We start from the raw sequence: 19311 nt of genomic DNA, 5'->3' as shown, positions 1-19311 counted from the left end.
ATAGTCCGAGCAGTTCACAGGCCCGTGTCTGGCACTGGCCCGCAGCTTCAAGGCCGAACCCGGGCCAGGCTCGAAAATACCCAGGGCCCACTAAATATCACTTCACATGGGCCAGGGCGTGTCCGGGTTTTTGGGTAACTCCAGGCGCGTGCAGTGCCCTACAGTTTCGGGCATCTAAGCGGGCGAAATACATCGTACGCCACTGGTAAACATACGGCTAATGCCTTAATAGGATTTTCTCGAAACATGCATAAACAATGTCATAACTTTAAGTAAGAGCTAAACAAATACATTACTTTTGCCTGTTTTAAACTGTAATAAATGCAATTTACAGAATGAAGATATAAGTTCCTTTCCTGTAATTAAGCAATATTTTACGACTTTCACCAGGTTCTGCGAAGAAATTGGCACCCTAAAAATATTGCTTCCGACAATCAATACAACAAATTTGTTTCCAATAAACGCAGTAAATGTTGCACAACTTAATTTACCAGCTGCATAAAATCAAAACTTTTCTTTTCAGGTGTACAGTTCAACCGCATTCTTTCCCCCAATATAATTCTCTTTCATTCGCATTTTTTCTTTCCTTTCAGATTGACATACTATATTCGAGTTTAATTTTGTCTTACTTTACCAGCACTTGGCACCAAGGCAAAGCAGACATAGGAAACAGGGCACGCGTTTGTAGTCAGTTCTGTGATAAACAAGTTACTTTTCTATTTTGCTATGTTGACAGCATGTTGCAACGTGCATTTCGTGTACTTACGCCTCGGGATTTGTCTGAAGCAAAAAAAAGAAAGTGGTCTTTATAGGTAGCACTGCATAGTGTTAGAAACCAACAACGTTTCCAATAGGGTCACCTTCTTATGTGACTGTTCATCTCCTCATCACACTGGCCACAAACTCCGTATGTCACACCGACGTGCCCTACTGCTTCATTCTCCTTCTGCCTTATTTCCGCGCGCAGCATCAGAATGTAACGGCTTGTCCAGCCAAATCGCTTCAATCACCTGTACACGAAGTTTCCTGACTGCCATCAAATTACAATTTTCCAAGTTTCATAACGAACCCCTTATATATAACCCCTAAAGGTGTAGGTGCAAGCACGGCAAGCAATAGTGCAAAATTAGAACAATCTCTTTGATTGTCGAACTCACAACTGTGGCAGTCTTGAGTATCAGTATGGCACAACAGCTGCTGACTAATGCAGCTTTAGCGTTTTGGGCAGCCTTACAAGGGTATAGTGAGACATTCCATGATGTTTCATTTAACGAGGGGGCACACGGAAAAAAAAGGTAATAGTGTAAAATAAACGAAAGTATTTAAAACAGTTTCTGACAATTAGGTGAAGGTATGAGATACATAACATCAACACGTCAAGCAGTTTCAACCCAGAGCACCAAACTAGTGTTCGGAAATCTGTGTTAGCGTGCTAAACAGAGCGTACTTTTGTTGACCCTTCATTTTTTTTAAACCGGTTTTTGAAATTCAAGTCAGCCGCCTTCATTAGTGCATTTACAAGCAGTGACCACGCGTGGGTTTCATTTACATTCACCTATTTGATTGACGCACGAACTTTCTCAAATAAAGATGACTATTTATAGTTACCAATCCACAGGAAACAAACCTAGCAACATCACTCGATCGTTTTATCGCAGATATTTTACCCATCGCGTTTCTCCACCTTCCCTGCACGCCACGAATCGCGCTTCTGGTGCGCAATTCATGTGACAGGGTTTCGCAGCTGCAAAATGACAGCTAAGTTTGCGAAATGCGTGAACGCGGAGAACACATGTTTACGTATTGCTTCGCACTTGAGCGAAAATATATACACGCGATTGTGATCACAGCGGATAGATCCGAGTCCCATGCAATTCAAAGAGAGACACGTGACAATATAAAATTGTAACTTCACTAGACTCGCCACCGCACGGAGAGAGCGACACTTGCCTCAGAGCCCGCTTGCCTAATACTCTCGCTTGTCGAAAAATACCCTTAAAGGCATCGGAGTCCCTGTACGGATAGAAAGCCAACAAGGTAGGTTTCGATTTTACCATATACTTTGCTGTGGCCTTATATGTTCCTCAACCTTTCGTAATCAATTTTCTTGCGCTGTGTAAATTATGTCGGGTAATAAATTATTTTGTGAGGCAAAAACAAACGACATTTTTTTCGCGGCATTCCCAGTTTTGCGGTGAAATATATACGCTTTTTACACACAAAAAATGCTTGTTTTCCTCAAGGTGAGGTACTGATAGCAATAGCAAGGTTAATCGGACCTTTGATAACTTATGCCTTCGAGGTATGCTTCCTCTGTCATATTTTATATTCCTTCCATAAACAGCCTCCGAAGATATAGACTAGCTGTGGGAAACCTTGCGCAAGTTGACATGTATTGTGACCAGAATTTTCGGACGTTCATATTCACCAGCTCTGATTCTGTCTAATGGCATGCCACAATGCTATGACCATGTGAGTGCGTTAAGTATTTCCTAACTTTTGCCGTATGCATCCTCAATAAACTTATATTCGATTTAAGAAAACGTCACGTTATTGTCAAAAGCCAACAAAAAAAATGTCGCCGCATGTCTTTATATACGGCACTGAGCCGCGCGTCTCCATAATGCCACGTTACGTGTTGTGTCAGATGCGTAGCTATTTAAAACGATCTAATTAGCCTATATTCTTGTATTCGGACAATAACGAGCTCCAGTAGAAACGTTTGAAACATGCGTCCCGACTTCCGTTTGTGCTTAGTATATATATATATATATATATATATATATATATATATATATATATATATATATATATATATATATATATATATATATATATATATATATATATATATGTATAAACGAGAAGAAAGGGAATTAACCGAGGGACCCGATATTTATTAGTCATATAATGAGAAGCCAACAAACACTGACACCAAATATATATATATTTATATATATATAAAAAAAATAATATATATATATATATATATATATATATATATACATGTGTGTGTGTGTGCGTGCGTGTGTGCGTGTGTGTGTGTGTGTGTGTGTGTGTGTGTGTGTGTGTGTGTGTGTGTGTGTGTGTGTGTGTGTGATTGAAGAACGCAATGGCTGGAGAAGTGGGCGACGAAGAAGCAGGCGCGCATTAGAATATAAGCCACAACACGTATCTTGCTTCTAACGTTTGCACAAGTCGACAGAATCAACCCTATCAACCCATCATGCCTGCCCCGTAGCCTCCGCTCAACATTTCGGAGTACGAATGAATGCCGGGAGATGTTCCCGTCGCAAGTGGCTCCATCTTCGAGATGAATGCGGCTGAAGAATCTCCGACGCAGCACGATATGGTCAGGCGCTTCAACGAGTAGATCGAAGGGGAAGCGTTCAGGTAGTAACCGCAGTAATGCCGCAGTAACCTTTACGTGCCACTACGTTAACATTTTAGATTTCGAAGGCCCGAAAACTTTTTTTTCGATATTACGAACTTCCCGATTTAACGAAATAATTCAAGCGTGTTCATCACTTCGATAAATTGAGTTTCCATGGTATGTATGTATGTATGTATGTATGTATGTATGTATGTATGTATGTATGTATGTATGTATGTATGTATGTATGTATGTATGTATGTATGTATGCATACGAGAAACGCGTCAGTGCTCCTTATAGCTGCAACGCGAGCTTACGCATTCCTACACTTTATGTTCAGTGCAATACGCTTCCTCGTAAAAGAAGATGACGGCGCATGCGAACTGCAGCTGTCTCGAATACTGCCATACTTAAGACGTCCTCGGTCTTGTTAAATATGATAAGGAAACTTATATGATGCTTGACAGCGTATCTCACATCCGCAACACTTACTTTTGAAAGAAGCCTACATTAGCCGATTCAGGCGACACGTAGTGCACTAAAGCCATAAGTATGGGCGCAATGACCATGGAAGGCGCAAGAAACCCAGGCGGGAAGACCATGAAGAGCTGGTTCTTTTGTACGTATTGCACAAGACTTTGTGACATCATCATGTTTCTCACCTTACACGCTTGCAGCTTAACATCACCGTTCGTTCTTCAGAAAAAAGCAGCAACTTTCGCATGTGGGCTCAATATTCACGTCGAGTGTGCTAAAAGTCCATATGTGCTGACCTTATTTCGCCAGTTTGCTGAAGAATAACTTCATGCACTTGTCCTTAAAAAATGCATTTATGTTTTGATTTCAAAGAAGAGTGAATTACGGATGTAGCAAACGGCGCCAGTTTGCATGTTAGTTTAAAGAAATCAGGCGGTACTTCTGAATAAAAGAAATAGACGGATTCACGACTTCACAAAAAAGTGCACTAGAAAATACGTTCGTCTACAGTGCCAGCTGCCTGCCCAATGCACGAATATTTTCGCTTTAAGGAAACGTCGCAGATGTCTTGTTAGACCCTGTCCCATCCTACCACTGCGAATGGCTTGTGAAATTTTTGTCAAGGGAGGCGGCCTGATTCACGGTGCATTTGTTCACATTACTTTTCCAGAACTAACGAGTCAGCATGCAGATGTCGGGATTCTCTGTGCTCATCCTGCTCGCACTGTGTAAGTTGCCGGTTTTAAACCAGTTTCTGAAGGGCCTCCCGCGAATAAGTATCGGGCCCTGTTTCTTACCCAACTCTTCCCTCGCGTTTGTATGGCTAGACACACGAAGACTAATGATATTGTGTACATCTCGTCTACCATTTCTTCGAGGTAAGAGGGAGCACCCCACCAGTCTTGTCATTTTATATGTTACGCACTTCCTCATTGACTATTGATCAACACCACGCATTTGAATTTATATGCCGTTTTCACTACGAAGAGGAATTATGAACCAAAAGAAGGGCTTAATGTGTCCATCCGTTCAAAGCACATCAAAAGACATCGCGAATTCCGCGGGTGTGTGGTACATATATTCACGTTCTATGGCTACTGGCAAAATTTGTCTGTAAGATATTTTCGAAACGAACGATCTTCCGTTACTTGAATACCCAAACCTCTAAAATTTCTCTAAACTATTTGACAAAATGTGGCATGCCAACTTGACGTAAAGCATGAGGTAAGGTATAAAAGCTCGAAAAATCTGGTTCGCCTAGACCAAGATGTCAGTTTAGGCTCTACTGTCCTTCTTGAAGCCCTTCGGTCCAGGGCTATCAGCGGGAACGTAAACATGTCTGCAGTAGAAATCAGTAAAAGGCGATTAGAGGTTTGGTGACATAAAAGTAGGTGGGCCACAAACAGCAGAAGCGTACAAAAACAAATTCCCGATAGTGGTCCATAAATTTTCATGGTGGGAATTCTTTGTGTGTTCTTTTAGAATATAGGAATAACATTAGGTAAAAAATAATAAGAGCTTGGTGGGGCAACCAACGGCTCCGTTTTAAATGGGACGCCTGTAGCATTCACCCATCCACAACCTTGTAGGCCCCTTCTGCGGCGCTTACTGATCGCAGTTATATATTCCGACAAGACTGAGTACATATGACGCGAGGCCGATTCCGCCAACTACCAGAAAGAATTTAATTGATAATTTTTAATGGATAAAGAGCGGTACATACGCAGTTTCACATACCCAGCGACCCAAGTTGGCCCTAGCGAAGTTCATTGAAGGGCGGTACATAACCGGCGGCACAAATCTAGCGACTCAAGGGGGCTTAAAAGAGGTTCACTGAGGAACGGTACACAACCGGTACCGCATACTCAGCGACCCAAGTTCGCTGAGTATGCGAACCCATGGACTATGCAGTGACCCAAGTGTGTGTGAAAAGAAGACAGTTACATACTAGCATAGGTGGACACCGGAAACTGCATGAATACCAGTAGCATTAAGGTGATCTGATGTGAGAACAATAGAATTTGTTCAGACCAGGAAGGCACCTAGATGATATCTCCTTACAAAATAAATGCATAGCTATTTTAAATATGTAAATAACTCAGAATATACGCTTATCGATAGCATTTCTTGGTGCTGTTACGTAAAGAAAACACAAGACCTTATTATGGGTAGAGCCTGTGTACACTGAGATTCAAGGCTATTAACAAAATGGCGGAGAGTTCTCAGGCAGAACGATACCGTCCTCTTCGTTGTCTTCTCCTATCGACATTTCTTTACTTTCCGCTTTCAGCGGATGCTTAGCATTACCCATGGCGGTGGAAGCACTGTCTCGGTGCAGCTAGACATGTTTATCCCAGAGAGGGTGGTAGGTTTTGAGTCCGCTGACATGAACTATGCCACTAGGCGCGAGCGCAGATAGCGTAGTCGGAGAGACAAGAACAATCTCGTAATAGACGTCCGTGACCTGACGCACGATATGGTAAGGACCGATGTACCAGGATTGGAGCTTCTTGGTCAGACCTACATGACGTAATGGGCACCACACGAGAACCAAAGAACCGGGTGAGAAGGGATTGGCTGTGTTGAGGCGATAGAGATCTAGAGTAGCGCCTGACAGGGATAAGAGTGGTAAGAGGCTTGGGGGAGGCCGAAGAGTGCGAAGAGTGAACATTGGCAACTGGTAGGGCGCAGGTAGGCAGGAAAGGTGGGCTCGAATGATGGGAATCTCCGGCGGCGTTGTCAATGGCGAGATATACGAGGGTTGATCCAGAAATAAGGTTTCCATCAATTTTAGAAATAGACTACCTTGCTATTCTCGTAGAAGTGTAGACCATTAGAAAGATGAAACTTCGCTATATTTTCCTACAAAATCGGCATCTTTTTCTGCGCATTGTTGTAGATAGTGCTCTAATTTCTGTATACCAATGTCGTAGAACTCTGCCACCAACCGTTGAGGAAGCGTTTCACCTCTTCTTTTACTTCATCATCGCTCCGGAAGCGTCGGCAACTGAAATGTTCCTTTAACTTGGGAAACAAGTGATACTCACTAGGCGCGAGGTGTGTACTGTACGGTGGGCGGGGCATGACAGTCTGCCCAAAGTTTGCAAAAGTTCCTGGGTTTGACGGAAGACGTGAGGTCGGGCGTTGTCATGAAGCAGCGTTACAGCGGGGGCCAGTTGCCTTCGCCGGCGGTTCTGGATAACTAGCCTGAGTTTTCTTAGTGTTGCACAAGAACTGTCTGAGTTGTCAAGGGTTTTCTCCTAGTGATCTGATGCCAATAGCCGCGGTACCCATCGAGAACAACACTTGTGACACCCCAATTTTTCAGCCAAAGCTCTTTTCATTGTACCGTAAGAACACCCAGAAATCTGAGCAACAAATTCACGGACGGTGCTCCTCGCGTTTTGAAGCACTTCGCGTTGTACCATCTCCAACTGCCTCCGTAATTGACGGTATTCTACTCCGTTCTTCATCGTGGACTTCCTTCCCACCGGCACTAAACTCCCTACACCGCTTTCGGACCTGTTGAACGGACATACACTTGTCGCCATACACCTCTGTCAACTGATGATGAATATCCACGGGGAAGTCCCTTTGGCGTGCAAAAAGCGAACTACGGAACAAATCTCGCACTTGGCGAGATCAACAATGGGAACCTCCATATCAGACGGCTGATGAGCCAAGAATGAGCAGCGCAGCAAAGCGCGGCCGCGGGGAACCGAGAGTAGGGGAACAGCCGCGCGCAGCAGTATGGCCGGATTTCGCCTCACACCTTCCCGTGTTGCTGGAGCTCTCTGGGAACCTTATTTCTGGATCAACCCTCGTACGTCCAATGAGGTGACAATAAAATCAGGTAGGTTGATCTTCGGGCGTTCTCCATTCTGAAGGGTTCTGAAAGTACAGACGAAGGGTCTCGGTACCACGAAAGATGCATGACCGAGCATCCGGACGTGTTACTGAGCAGACGGATGGGATGCCGAAATTCGAAAACTCTTGTCTTTCTACCGCCTGAATCAGGAATACCGATAGCATCGATGGGTCGTAGGTGTATGAATTAAAGAGGGTGGTTGAATGGGTGCGGGAGATGCAACTTCAAGTTCGCGACGGACAATGCGCGTGACGTTGTCACAGGTGAGCTGCTGGCGTTATTTGGTGGCTTTTGGCTCGCTCATATCGCAGACATTCTTTAATGATGGTATCTACAACGGAGACGTTTGCGTAAACAAGCAGGTTGTACGCGTCATCTGCAACGCTATTTAACACGTCCGCAACTTTGTCCGAATCAGGCATGTGGTTCATGCAGCAGAGAGCCAAGACATCCTGAATGTAAGTGACGTGAGGTTTTGTAGACATGTTAGTTCGAGTAACCAGTTGTCCTTATTGCGCAACTATATGGACACTCCAAGCGAACTTTATTGTGGTCGCTGTCGCCATGAGTTCCGCATATATTTAGGCATATGTATGCTGTAGGCCATCCCCCGCGATAATGTCTGCGGTATAGGCCGGTTATATTGCCACACCGTTCCATCACTAAAGTTCGTCATACATTCCCGGCAAAATTATTCGTCGAAATTTGTAAAATGGCAGCCCACAAACAAATGTCATGAAAAAAAAACACCGACCGCGCATGCATCCAATCTTAAATAACAATCCTCGAAACCATAACTCAGCTCTAACTTTAGAATGATGTACTTTAATTGACGCGGCTATGCACTACCTCAGGATGGGCCACGAAAGAGCATGTTTCAAACAGAGGGCCCCTAACACAACAGCTCCTTTTTTTTTTACTTAGCTTACGTTTACTTCAATTCATCCCCCAACTACAGTTACGAGTCTTGCCCTTCGCGTTATAATCTAACATGTTGCTATCGCATTCGTTGCTTCGCCCGTATGGCAGGAATGATTTTTCTAGCAGCAAGCTCGCGACTAGAGGTGCTGCTGAAAAAATCACGGATCTGCTGCTCGAAAGTTCCCCAGCTGTTAATGTCAGCTTTGTGCGTCTTGAATAATACCCGTGGTGTGTCACCGAGATAGAAGAAAAGATTGACGAGCATCAGGATCAGGTCCCACGTGCAGTTTGTGCTGACACGTTCATAAAGGTTGATCCAGTTGTCAATGACAAGGTCACGCCATGATCCCGGGCAGGAGTCAGAGTTATGTAGGTGGGAGCCATCGGAGGTGTGGTCGGCGGAGACGCTGTTCCTTCGTTGGAAAACATGGTCGCAAGTGCGATGGAGTGGCAGCTGGAAAGCTCCGTGCTGGTGCAGGAAACAAAGCGGACCTTCACCAAAAATGTTACTAAAGTAAACGCATGGTCTAATTATGTACAGGACGTATATACGCGGAGAATCAAGACTCTCAACAAATGGTGGACAGCTGGCAGGCAGAATGACACCTATCTTCGTCGTCTTTTCCCAGCGCCGGTTCAGTCCTTTGGCCTTCAGTAAATGTGAATCAATATATAGGAAGCTTACGACAACTTAGACAGGGAAATGCTATGGGATGTTCTCAAGCACGAGGACATAAGTGCAAATTTTGTGGAGGTGCTGAGGGAGATTCAGGGAAAAAAACTGAGTGCAAATCCTATGGGAAGGCCGGAAATGCAAAGGACTAATGGAAATCAAGAAGGACTGCACCAAGAATGCCCTCTCTCTCCATCTCTCTCCATTGTTGTTCACGCTTTAAGCAAAATGCATAGAAAGACGACTGGAAACACTGAATTAGTTTTTCATTTACCTTATATCTGTAATAGGCAAAGCGTGAAACAAAGAGATACATGGCTGACTATGTTGCCTTTAGCGGACAATATAAGGAATTTACACAAACTTGCGAATATATGTACCAATGCTGCGACAAATCGAGGCCTTTAGTTTAGCGCAGAGAATTCAGCAATTGTAACCTTTAATGAAGAGACGAGTGACGACGGGGTATCAGTTGAACAGCAAGTCATACCCATAGTCAAACAATATAAATACCTGGATGTATACACAAACGAAAAAAATACTGAAACATCCACCAAGGCAATCTGAATATGAAATAAAAGTGTAATACAGCAATAATGAAATATATAGTACTTGAGGCTACCAATAATATGGGGTGGCGCGCGCAATCTGGAAATCAGTAATGGTGCCAGCGCTAACCTTTGCAAATGCCATTCTGTGGATAAATTTAGAGATGGTCGGAGTCTTAAGTTAACTTAATGCCATTAGACCGATTGGCACGTCCATCATCCATATATACCAATTGGTATCGGACATGCCCACTGTGAAACCACAAATGGGGCTATGCAGGGTCAAGTGGGTTGGGCCTCTTTTGCGCTAAGGGAATCGCCCAAAAAAATTAGTTTTGAGGAACGACGAAAGACCCAGGAGGATAGATGAAAAGAAATGGGTGGCTAAAGTGTACACATTTATGTACTTCAACAAATGGGGACATGGAAGGGAGGAATAGGTCAAGGAAGTTGCAACCAAGTACAGGGTAAGGAAAGTGTTAATAGACAACCACGAGTCATCGAAAAGAAAGTCAGGGAAACAGGGACGGCAAATTGGATGCAAAGGATGTAGACAAAGAAAACAATCAATGTAGCCAATACGGATAAAAATTAGGAGGGAATATTTGTACAACGCAAAGGGCCGTGCCTTGCCATTCCAGGCCCATGCAGGCTGCCTGAGGACAATAGCATACTCATTAAACACGGATGTTGTGCTGTGTTGATATTCTCAGTCTGTGTTTACGTCGGGCAGGCGTCTGAGCAACTCGATAAATGTAGCGTGGCGCTGTGTGCGTGGTGGCCGAATATATTCATGAGCGCTATAAGGAGTTTTTCCGCTACAGTTAGTCTTGATAACTTAGTGCTATCGCAATCAAAGTGCAATTAGGGTCTAATAATCACTGCTCGCAGCAACCGAGTCTAGAAAATTAAGGTTTCCAACTGATGTTTCCTTTTTTTATTTTTAAAGGGACACTTTTGTAACCTACTGTCCAAACTTTCTTGTCTTTCAATGCTGTCTCCATGACAAACAGGTTTATTACTAACGGATAAAACAGCGAAAATGAGAGCACCTGTGTTGTGCGAAAAAGAACAATAAAGCGTGCAAAATAAGTCATGTATATATAATATCGGCTCATAGGAATTTCTAAAGCACGCGGACCTCTTTCTGAAAGGGCGCATTATCAAACTACCTTGATTTCGTTTAATTCATTATATTTGGCCCACGAACATTATTTCAATGGGAATGTACCCTTTCTTCACCAATACACAAAAATGTGTATATGCCACTGTGACACACAGGTGCAGAAACCCTGAATGTGCTTACATGTGGCGTAGTTTTTTGTTCAAGCACTTCAGCATCCACTCTTCTACAAACATCATGCGCAGGCTCAGCCGTTTTGACGTCGCTTCTTCGACGTTAAATAGAATTGTAGACGTCGCACTTACTTGTATAGCTTTTAACATCGCTTCACCTGTGTTCCAATATGTGCATTTATTCTGCATTATTTTTTTCCTTCCTCCTATTGCACGCAGTGAGCTTCGTGGCCTGCACGGCCATTGACCAGGCTGGCCAAATCATCAGCGGATTAACCGCTGCTTTGGCAAACGCGGTGCGTGGTTTCGCCGGCACTGGCGCCAAGTCGAAGGAATGACTAAAATGCGATGTTCATCGACCAAAGAAAATAAACCGCATTACCTGACCAATCAGACTTCATCGTCTTATGTATCGCTACTTAACGCAAGCCTGCCACCTTCTCAGAAAAGAACACCTTATGGAGGTATGCTATTTTGCAAGAAAACCGCACTGAATATATATATATATGTATATATATATATGTATATCCAAACACCGCACACTGCGGGAATGGATGTTATTGATGTTATGAGAAGCATATCGCAGGTAGCTGACTGCATCTTCCAAGTTCTGCAAAGTGTTACCAGATGGCGTAACGTGTTCCTGTAGGGCAAGCATGCGACGGGAGCGTTTATGTGATGGGCACGGCAAGGCGACGGCTTGACAATGGCAATGAGAATGGCACGACCAGTGATTTATTGTATACTCCGGCGACGGGGCCGTTAGAACCTGCTCCGTTATTACCTGAGTAGGTAAACTGGACCGATCCTTAAGGCGACGCAATGGGACACGTCGTTCGAAGGCGCTAGCTAACCATAGGGAAGGAAGGAGAAAACGCGTGCTCTGATGCGAGCGTAGTAAGTTTCTTATTGGAGACTCCAACTAAGCACTCAGCCCCTAGCGGCCACCCCGAGAACCAGCCGATCTTGGTTCCACCGCAGGTTCTAAAGTTACAGAGTGCACCACAACGTTGCCTCATAGTTGTCCAATCGTCGTGGTGCCGCCGCGCTCAAGCCTGAAAGAGAACAAAAGCGGATGTCGAAAGAACGTTGCTGTTTACCATTATGGCGATCATAGCGGTGGAAAGACAGCAATTCATCATTTCAGCGTTTCCCGAAAGTTGCGAACGACGCGCAATGGAGAGTGACATGGATAAGAAACTTGCACATTGGGAAAAAGGCGACTGAAATTGTTGTGGTTTGTTCGAAACGCTTCATTCGGAACGACTTTATTCCCGCAGAGTAAATTATTGCGTTCTTTTTATATATTTTAAATATGCTGGAGTTTCAAATCGCGGAGTGTGCTTTGTTTAGGCAGGCGCGCTAATAAGTTAGTGATATACGCTTAAGGTTTGGTTGGTTTAATTTTCAGCCGCAGCATTGGTACTAATAATGCCTTAAGCAGCAGGAATATTCTCGCTAATGTACTTTTCTCTGCTGGCACCGGTAGTAGGAACAGTAACTAGCTCAGAAAGCATGAAGTTGATCATGACAGATTTTATGCCGCGAGGCGACATGTCGCTCAGATGGCAAGCTTTAGTTGAGAAGTGTAAGCAAAAGATGCTGTTTTCTCATTCAGCGCTATGAGTTGTCAGTTCATTTGTTCGCAAGAAATATAAAAGCAACCGCATGCAGCGTTCGTTCCAGATTTGGAGCACTCGGCCTAGCCACAGCGCTGCTAGTTCGCTTTCCTATACTGTGCACGCGGTCAAATTTAATTACAACAGGTTCACTTCGTTTGCAGGTCATGCATTTAGACTTGTAAAAGTGACATCGCTCAAACCAAAACTCTCGCTAAATTTCATACACTTATTGGCCGAAATGCAACGTGGTCCGATTTGTTATTTACCTCTCACGGTTGACGGGTATTTGAGAATTCCTACAGGCAGCGGGTGTCTGCTACGCTCACAAGCCTGGGCCCTACCTCAAACACTGCGTACTGCGAACGCGAACAGTCAGCACTCAGACTTTATCACACTGATGAACTAAAGAGAAAGTACCCCCTCAGTCACGAACGGAACTCTCATTTGTTTTTCTGCCAAAGCACGCTGATCAGGTAACTTAAAGCTTTTAGCCTTGTTTTATCAGTGCACAATATCTGTATTTGCCTTCTGGAAGCACAACAGAAATTACTGCTTATAAATTGTGGAATGCTATGTGATATACTGCCACCGGATTCACAATGCGGAGTCGCCTATGTAGGTCGAAAACAACCAAGTATCGTACCTGTAGTGGTACACCAAGGCCGCGAAAAAATGCTTGCACTTTTCGGAGGCCCGCTACCCACAACCACTTCCCTTTTTTATGCTCCGACTCACTTCAAAGGCTCTTTGCCTTTAATAAAGACTGATGCGGCTCGTAGGTAGGCCGGACGTTTACACGCACACCGCAACGACCTCCGCTGTTTTGCCGCTGAAATCCTCGAGACAGATCAAAATGCGGCAAGAGACCTTTCGGCTTCGATGAATCACCTCGATTCTACACCGAAAACCCCAAGCACCAAGCGAAACATTCGCCATGAACATGGATATGGTAACAATGTGGCTGCATTTCGATGGAGGCGAAATGCAAAAACGCCTGTATCCTGTACATTGGGGCCACGTTAAACATCCCCGGTGGCCAAAATTAATCCGGAGTCCACCACTACGGCCTGCCTTATAATCAAGTCGTGGTTTTGGCATGTAAAACCCCAGATTTCACTGTTCTTCTAGCTGGACAATGCGCTCTGTCTCCCTGGCGTCTTTCGCTGCCTGCCGTGCGGCCTTCAGCCCGTTTTCTTCTAGCTGGGCAGCGTGCATATGCATGGACCAGTGTGCAGTGTGGGGTGGTGCGGTGGCGCGTGCGGTTGCAAACATGCACTACACCCACTATAAAATTGTGGCTAGTATCATCACCAACCAATCTGCTTTGCCGGCTGCCATTTCATGCTTACATCTACTCTCGATAATGGAAGAGCTAGCAATTGTTTTAGGTTAAATTATCAGACATGATACAACTGATTTGAACATATTTTACTTCAGTTTGAGGCTGTGCATACAGTGGCCACAAAGTGCCCTGCCATGATAAACAGAAAACAAAATGCTGCTCACAACTGCAACATATTACATTGCTCAAAAGATGTGTTAAGTGTGCAACACATGGAACTTGTCATGATAGTACCCGATAAGACCAATCCATGGCAACCATTTACTGCTGCTTTGTTACAAGCAGCTAGCATCGGTGCTGAATTGTACATTAGCACAACAGAAAACATATAGAAGGAACAATTCGAAAAGGCTACAATAGTCCATACTGTATGCAAGCTATAATACATTCAATTCGTGTTCATTCACCAACAGAGCTAGTTTCAGAACTAGGTAGACTAGCAGAGGGTTGCTTTGATGGACACTGTACAATCAGTTATTGTGGATTCCACTGACTGTTCGGAATGCAATCGAATCCATGAAACAATCAACCACTCAGATTTTACAGATCCTAATATATAACCATCCAAAAACAAACTGCTAACTAAGCTAAGGCAATTATGTTCAGTCAACAAGTCAAGACAGCAGAGTAAGAACACAGTTGCTACGTCTGTAATAAACAGCATCTAAAATAATTATCGAACTTTAATCATTAGAACATGCAGAACTGTGAAAATTAATCTTTAAAAATGCACAATGTTTTGCGCTCTTTACCATCAAGCAATAACAACCGGCACACAAACCTCCGGAAAGAATGAAAGAGTGAAAGATCACAGGCGGAGGGACAGTATCATATATACGATTTCCACATTTAATTCTGGCGGCACTGGACACCTGTTATATCGTTTTGAGTGTTGTGCAGTGGTGAAGTTAGCCAAACACCCACAGCTTTAGGTACCAGCATGTGCATCATTTCATTTGGTGCCTGCAAAATGCAGTTTACACACTCGACTTTGTAGGCATGGCTGCTGCTGAATAATGAAAATCAGAATCGCAGACTTGGGCTGCTACAACGTATGGATTCCTTTTGCTCAATTCTATTCCTTTCTTATCCTCCACTATGCATGACCAGACGATCCTGGTAATAGGGTTGGAGCACTGCTTCGACCACTGACAATGTGTGAACATATCCCAATAGTAATAGGGCCGCTACATTGCCTTGACCTTGCATATAATGTTTTGAGAACTAGTGGAAGGCACGACTAGGAAATGTTTCTGGGTTTTAGGCTCAGTTGAGTCACTCCTTGCTACTCACACTTCAATTGACTCGTCTTCAGAGCTATGAGACATATTTGACAGTTGTAGGTTAATATTAAACTTCTGGGGTTATTAATTTTGTATGCACTCAATACATGGTACAGGCGTTTTCACATTCAATCAAGATGTAGTCATGGCGGCTAGGAACAGGACCCTCCACTTCATGCTCCACGGCAGAATGGAAAGGTCGACTAAGTCAGCTGGCATCTATCACACTATTATTACTATATTAACAATAATATATTTATTTATGTACCATGCTTGTTAACAGCCAGGGGCCTCGGTAATGGTAATATCTGATTACTTAATTTGTATTTATTGCCTAGTTTGTTACAATATACAAATGTAGGTCACATGAGCATGTGTGTATACTAAGATATGCAGTTATGATTGCAGCACTTGTTGTGGTTCTTAATCTTTCTTTTCCGTACAGTTGCCTTCACTGCACCTTTTCAAGATGAACTTAATTTTTGTCAAGCCTATGTAGTAAGCATGAAACTTGTTGCAGATTTTGTTATCGATGCCGGTGATTCAAACAGGACGTCAAACTTAACAGGCCGCAAAAGTTGATGGCATTTAAGTGATAGGCATTCATGAATACTGACACGCGTACTTATCTTTATCGGGCGACCACGTTTCGCCGCTTAACAACTGTAATCGCACAGCGAGGGACGCGCCTGCATGTATCCGACGTTTCTGGAAGGTTATCGATGCTTCTACCCGGCTGTCTGTTGTCGCCGAACCTTGTGTTATCTGATTTCGTCGCGTGGCGCGAGTGGTGTGGAACTTTGTGGAGGGCACGCGGGTCCGAGCGATTGGTCTGGAACATTCGACGACTGCTCTATGGGGGCCGACGCGCTTGACCCGCTGATCGGATTTTCGACGATCGCCGACCGTGTTCGCCGCTATCGTTGTGCTATAAGTGTAGCCTCTTTTGTGGGCACAGGTTCGCCCAATAAAAGTTAGTTTTGTGTTCCACAGTATTGCTACTGTGTTCTTTGACGTCACGACCACGTGACAATACTGCATAGGCTCCTCATGCCATGCGGTTACATCTAAGAACTGCAAAATTACTGGCTTATTTGGGAATGAAATATGATGTAAAAAAGCAGATTTCAGATATTTTTTACAATGAATAGATTCAGCAAGTGATAAGATGAAAGTTATCTGGCAATATGAATTTAACTTTTAGCTCAAATCTAATTTCCCATTTACATTGTTCTGTTTACTGTGCTGTACTGTTATACAAAGGACAAACAAAAGATACGCTGACACAAGTGTGCAAACTGCAAACTTAGGTCCCTTGTCGAATATTGAGTGCGCAAATCCTGAAACATTCACGTTGGTAAAGTTCATCGAATTTTGGTTCTTCACTTTTTTTAGAGGAAAAAGGGAGCCAAGCCTGTAAAGGGGCCGGGACCTCATCAAGCTGCTCAAGCTTTTAGTCCCGTACTCCTCATATTCCAAGGAAATAAAGCTGATTGATTGATTGATTGATTGATTGATTGATTGATTGATTGATTGAAGTCTACAGTTGGTGCACATGGGCGTCAGCCTCCTGTTTGTCCTTTATACAACAATATAGTGCAGTAAAGAGGACGATGCCATACCAAGTAGCCCCAGTCGAAACATTATTTCATTATGCGTTTGTACAGATTTAAAATTTACGTTTGTCCTCAGCACAAGCATCTACTTCAGTGCAGTTCTCCATAACTTCATTTTTATTGCTAACATGAAAGGCAAACTATAAATACAATAGATGTTTAACTACAGTCAGTAACTCGTATGGCTACAGATTAACACACAAATAAAAAAAGAAGTTGGAAACGTGCAGGTTGCTTCCAGAATGAATATCCCAATTAAAGGCTTAATGAGAACGCAGTGTGTGTGATAATGTAGAGTGTGACATTATTGTGATGGCACATCTTTTAGCTGTGTTATTTATCTACAAATTAAATTATGGGGTTTTATATGCCAAAACCATGATCTGATTATGAGGCACGCCATAGCAGGGGACTCCAGGGTAATTCTCACCACGCAGGATTTTTTCATGTGCCCCTAAACCTAAGTACATGTGTGTTTTTGCATTTCGCCCCCATCGAAATGTGGGTGGCCAGAATTTGATCCCACGACCTCGTGCTTAGCAGCGCAACACCAAAGCCACTAAGCAACCACGGTGGATGTGTTATTTATCTAACTTTAAAGAAACTGTGGCATTTTACAAGCCAAAATCATATCATCATGAGGCACGCAATAGTGGGGGACTCTGAGTTGATTTTCACCAGATGGTTGTTTAGCGTGCAGCTAAATCTAAGTTCGCAAGCACTTCTACATTTAGACCCGATTAAAATGTGGCCACTGTGGTCAGGATCATATCTGTGACCTCGAGCTCCACAGCGCATTGTCAAGTGTTGCACTGTAGTGAATGTTTCGCTAGCTCTAGTGAATTTGAGGCTTGTTTAGCTTCTAGAGGATGGTCAATTCCCAACCAATTGTCTTTAGCAAACTTTAAACTGCTTCATAAAATTATTTGGAAGATCATATTATATTTCACTGTTGTTTCAACTGTCTGCTTAGAGAATGAAAATTGCCAAGCTGATTTTGAGCACCTGCTGTTCTGAATTAGCCACTACAATAAAATACTTCCTCGTATAACTTTCCTTACACATATACTTTTTTACACAAAAAGCCATTTTTTTAGGAACGTTAAAAACCGATTTTGTCAATGTAAACAAATGTGAAGCCACAAAAGAACTGGGATTCTTATTGGTGCCGTTTAAGCTGTTTGATTCTATGTTCGCTCAATACTTCGACATACGTGTAACTCTGCTTCATACTACTTCTGAGAAGACTCTCATAGTAGATGTTCAGCACATTGATAAAATATTCAGCGGATTCTATCAGATCCCGGCAGTTCTTTTAAAGAAATATTTGGTATAAGATAATGACAACCCTGTTTACACGAGATGTGCATAGTTGAAGCAAGAGTGTAAAGATTTTCTGTTTTGAGGCCAGGCACACAAGGTGCATGGATACATACACTGTTGCAGGAAGACTAGTCAAACACGCATTTACGCCATTTTTGTTCCAGACCACCGGCAAGAAGCCACAAAGAGAAAATAAAACACGACAACGAACACGGAAGGCATCCATTTCTTCACAATACTTCAACAATATTGCACAATGGTGCCTTAAGGAAATAAAAAATAAAGTGCCTTGTGTGTTGCCTGCTCTCACAATAGGGAAAGGGCAATCCTGGCAAGGGCTTGAAAATGAAGGGAAATAAGCATAGACTTCGAAAGACAAGAGGGCACGAGATTATATTACAGATGAGCCTCGTTATAACAAAGTCACATCTCACACAATACCTTCATTATATTCAATACTCGCTATGAGCATATATTTGTTCCATGACACCATTGGCTAAGAACATTTGATATTTACTTCGTTTTATCCGATAGTTTGTTATATCAAGGTTCAACTGTTCAGCAAAAGTTCATACAAGGAGGAAAGTAAAAAAACATCAAAAAATGTAAACAGACCACTGGGTCAAAAATGAGCAAAAGAAAGATTGGGTAGGTGAAATAAAGTAAAGTCTGATGTGCGAGCCACTACTATGATAAAGTTCTGTGCAATACTTGCAATGCATGAGCAGCTACACTTCTTCCAAGCATTGCAACCTGAAAAGCTTGACAGTAGCATGTAACGATGTCTACAATATATGTCCAGACAAGGTCCTATTCATTGCAGCTGAACACTGCTCAGTCAACAAGATTCACAGTTTTTTCATAAAGTGTACAAAAACTACCATTTCGCATACCTCGGATGGCTTTTAAAAATACTATACTACAGCCGACTTCTATACTAATTGCACAAAAATTTGTTTCAAGTACCA

General features: G+C 43.1%; 1 long non-coding RNA gene across 1 annotated transcript; it reads left to right on the top strand.

Moving 5' to 3' along the window:
- Window positions 1–1726: 1726 nt before the first annotated feature.
- LOC139048814 (uncharacterized) lies at window positions 1727–11536 on the top strand. Its single transcript, XR_011507964.1, has 3 exons — window positions 1727–2037; window positions 4522–4579; window positions 11377–11536. It is a non-coding gene; the product is annotated as an uncharacterized lncRNA (long non-coding RNA).
- Window positions 11537–19311: the final 7775 nt, after the last annotated feature.

The sequence above is a fragment of the Dermacentor albipictus genome, chromosome 8 (genome assembly GCF_038994185.2).
Source record: "Dermacentor albipictus isolate Rhodes 1998 colony chromosome 8, USDA_Dalb.pri_finalv2, whole genome shotgun sequence".
Taxonomy (NCBI): Eukaryota; Metazoa; Arthropoda; class Arachnida; order Ixodida; family Ixodidae; genus Dermacentor; species Dermacentor albipictus.
Note: the sequence above shows the minus strand (reverse complement) of the source record. Positions and strands in the feature narration are given on the sequence as shown.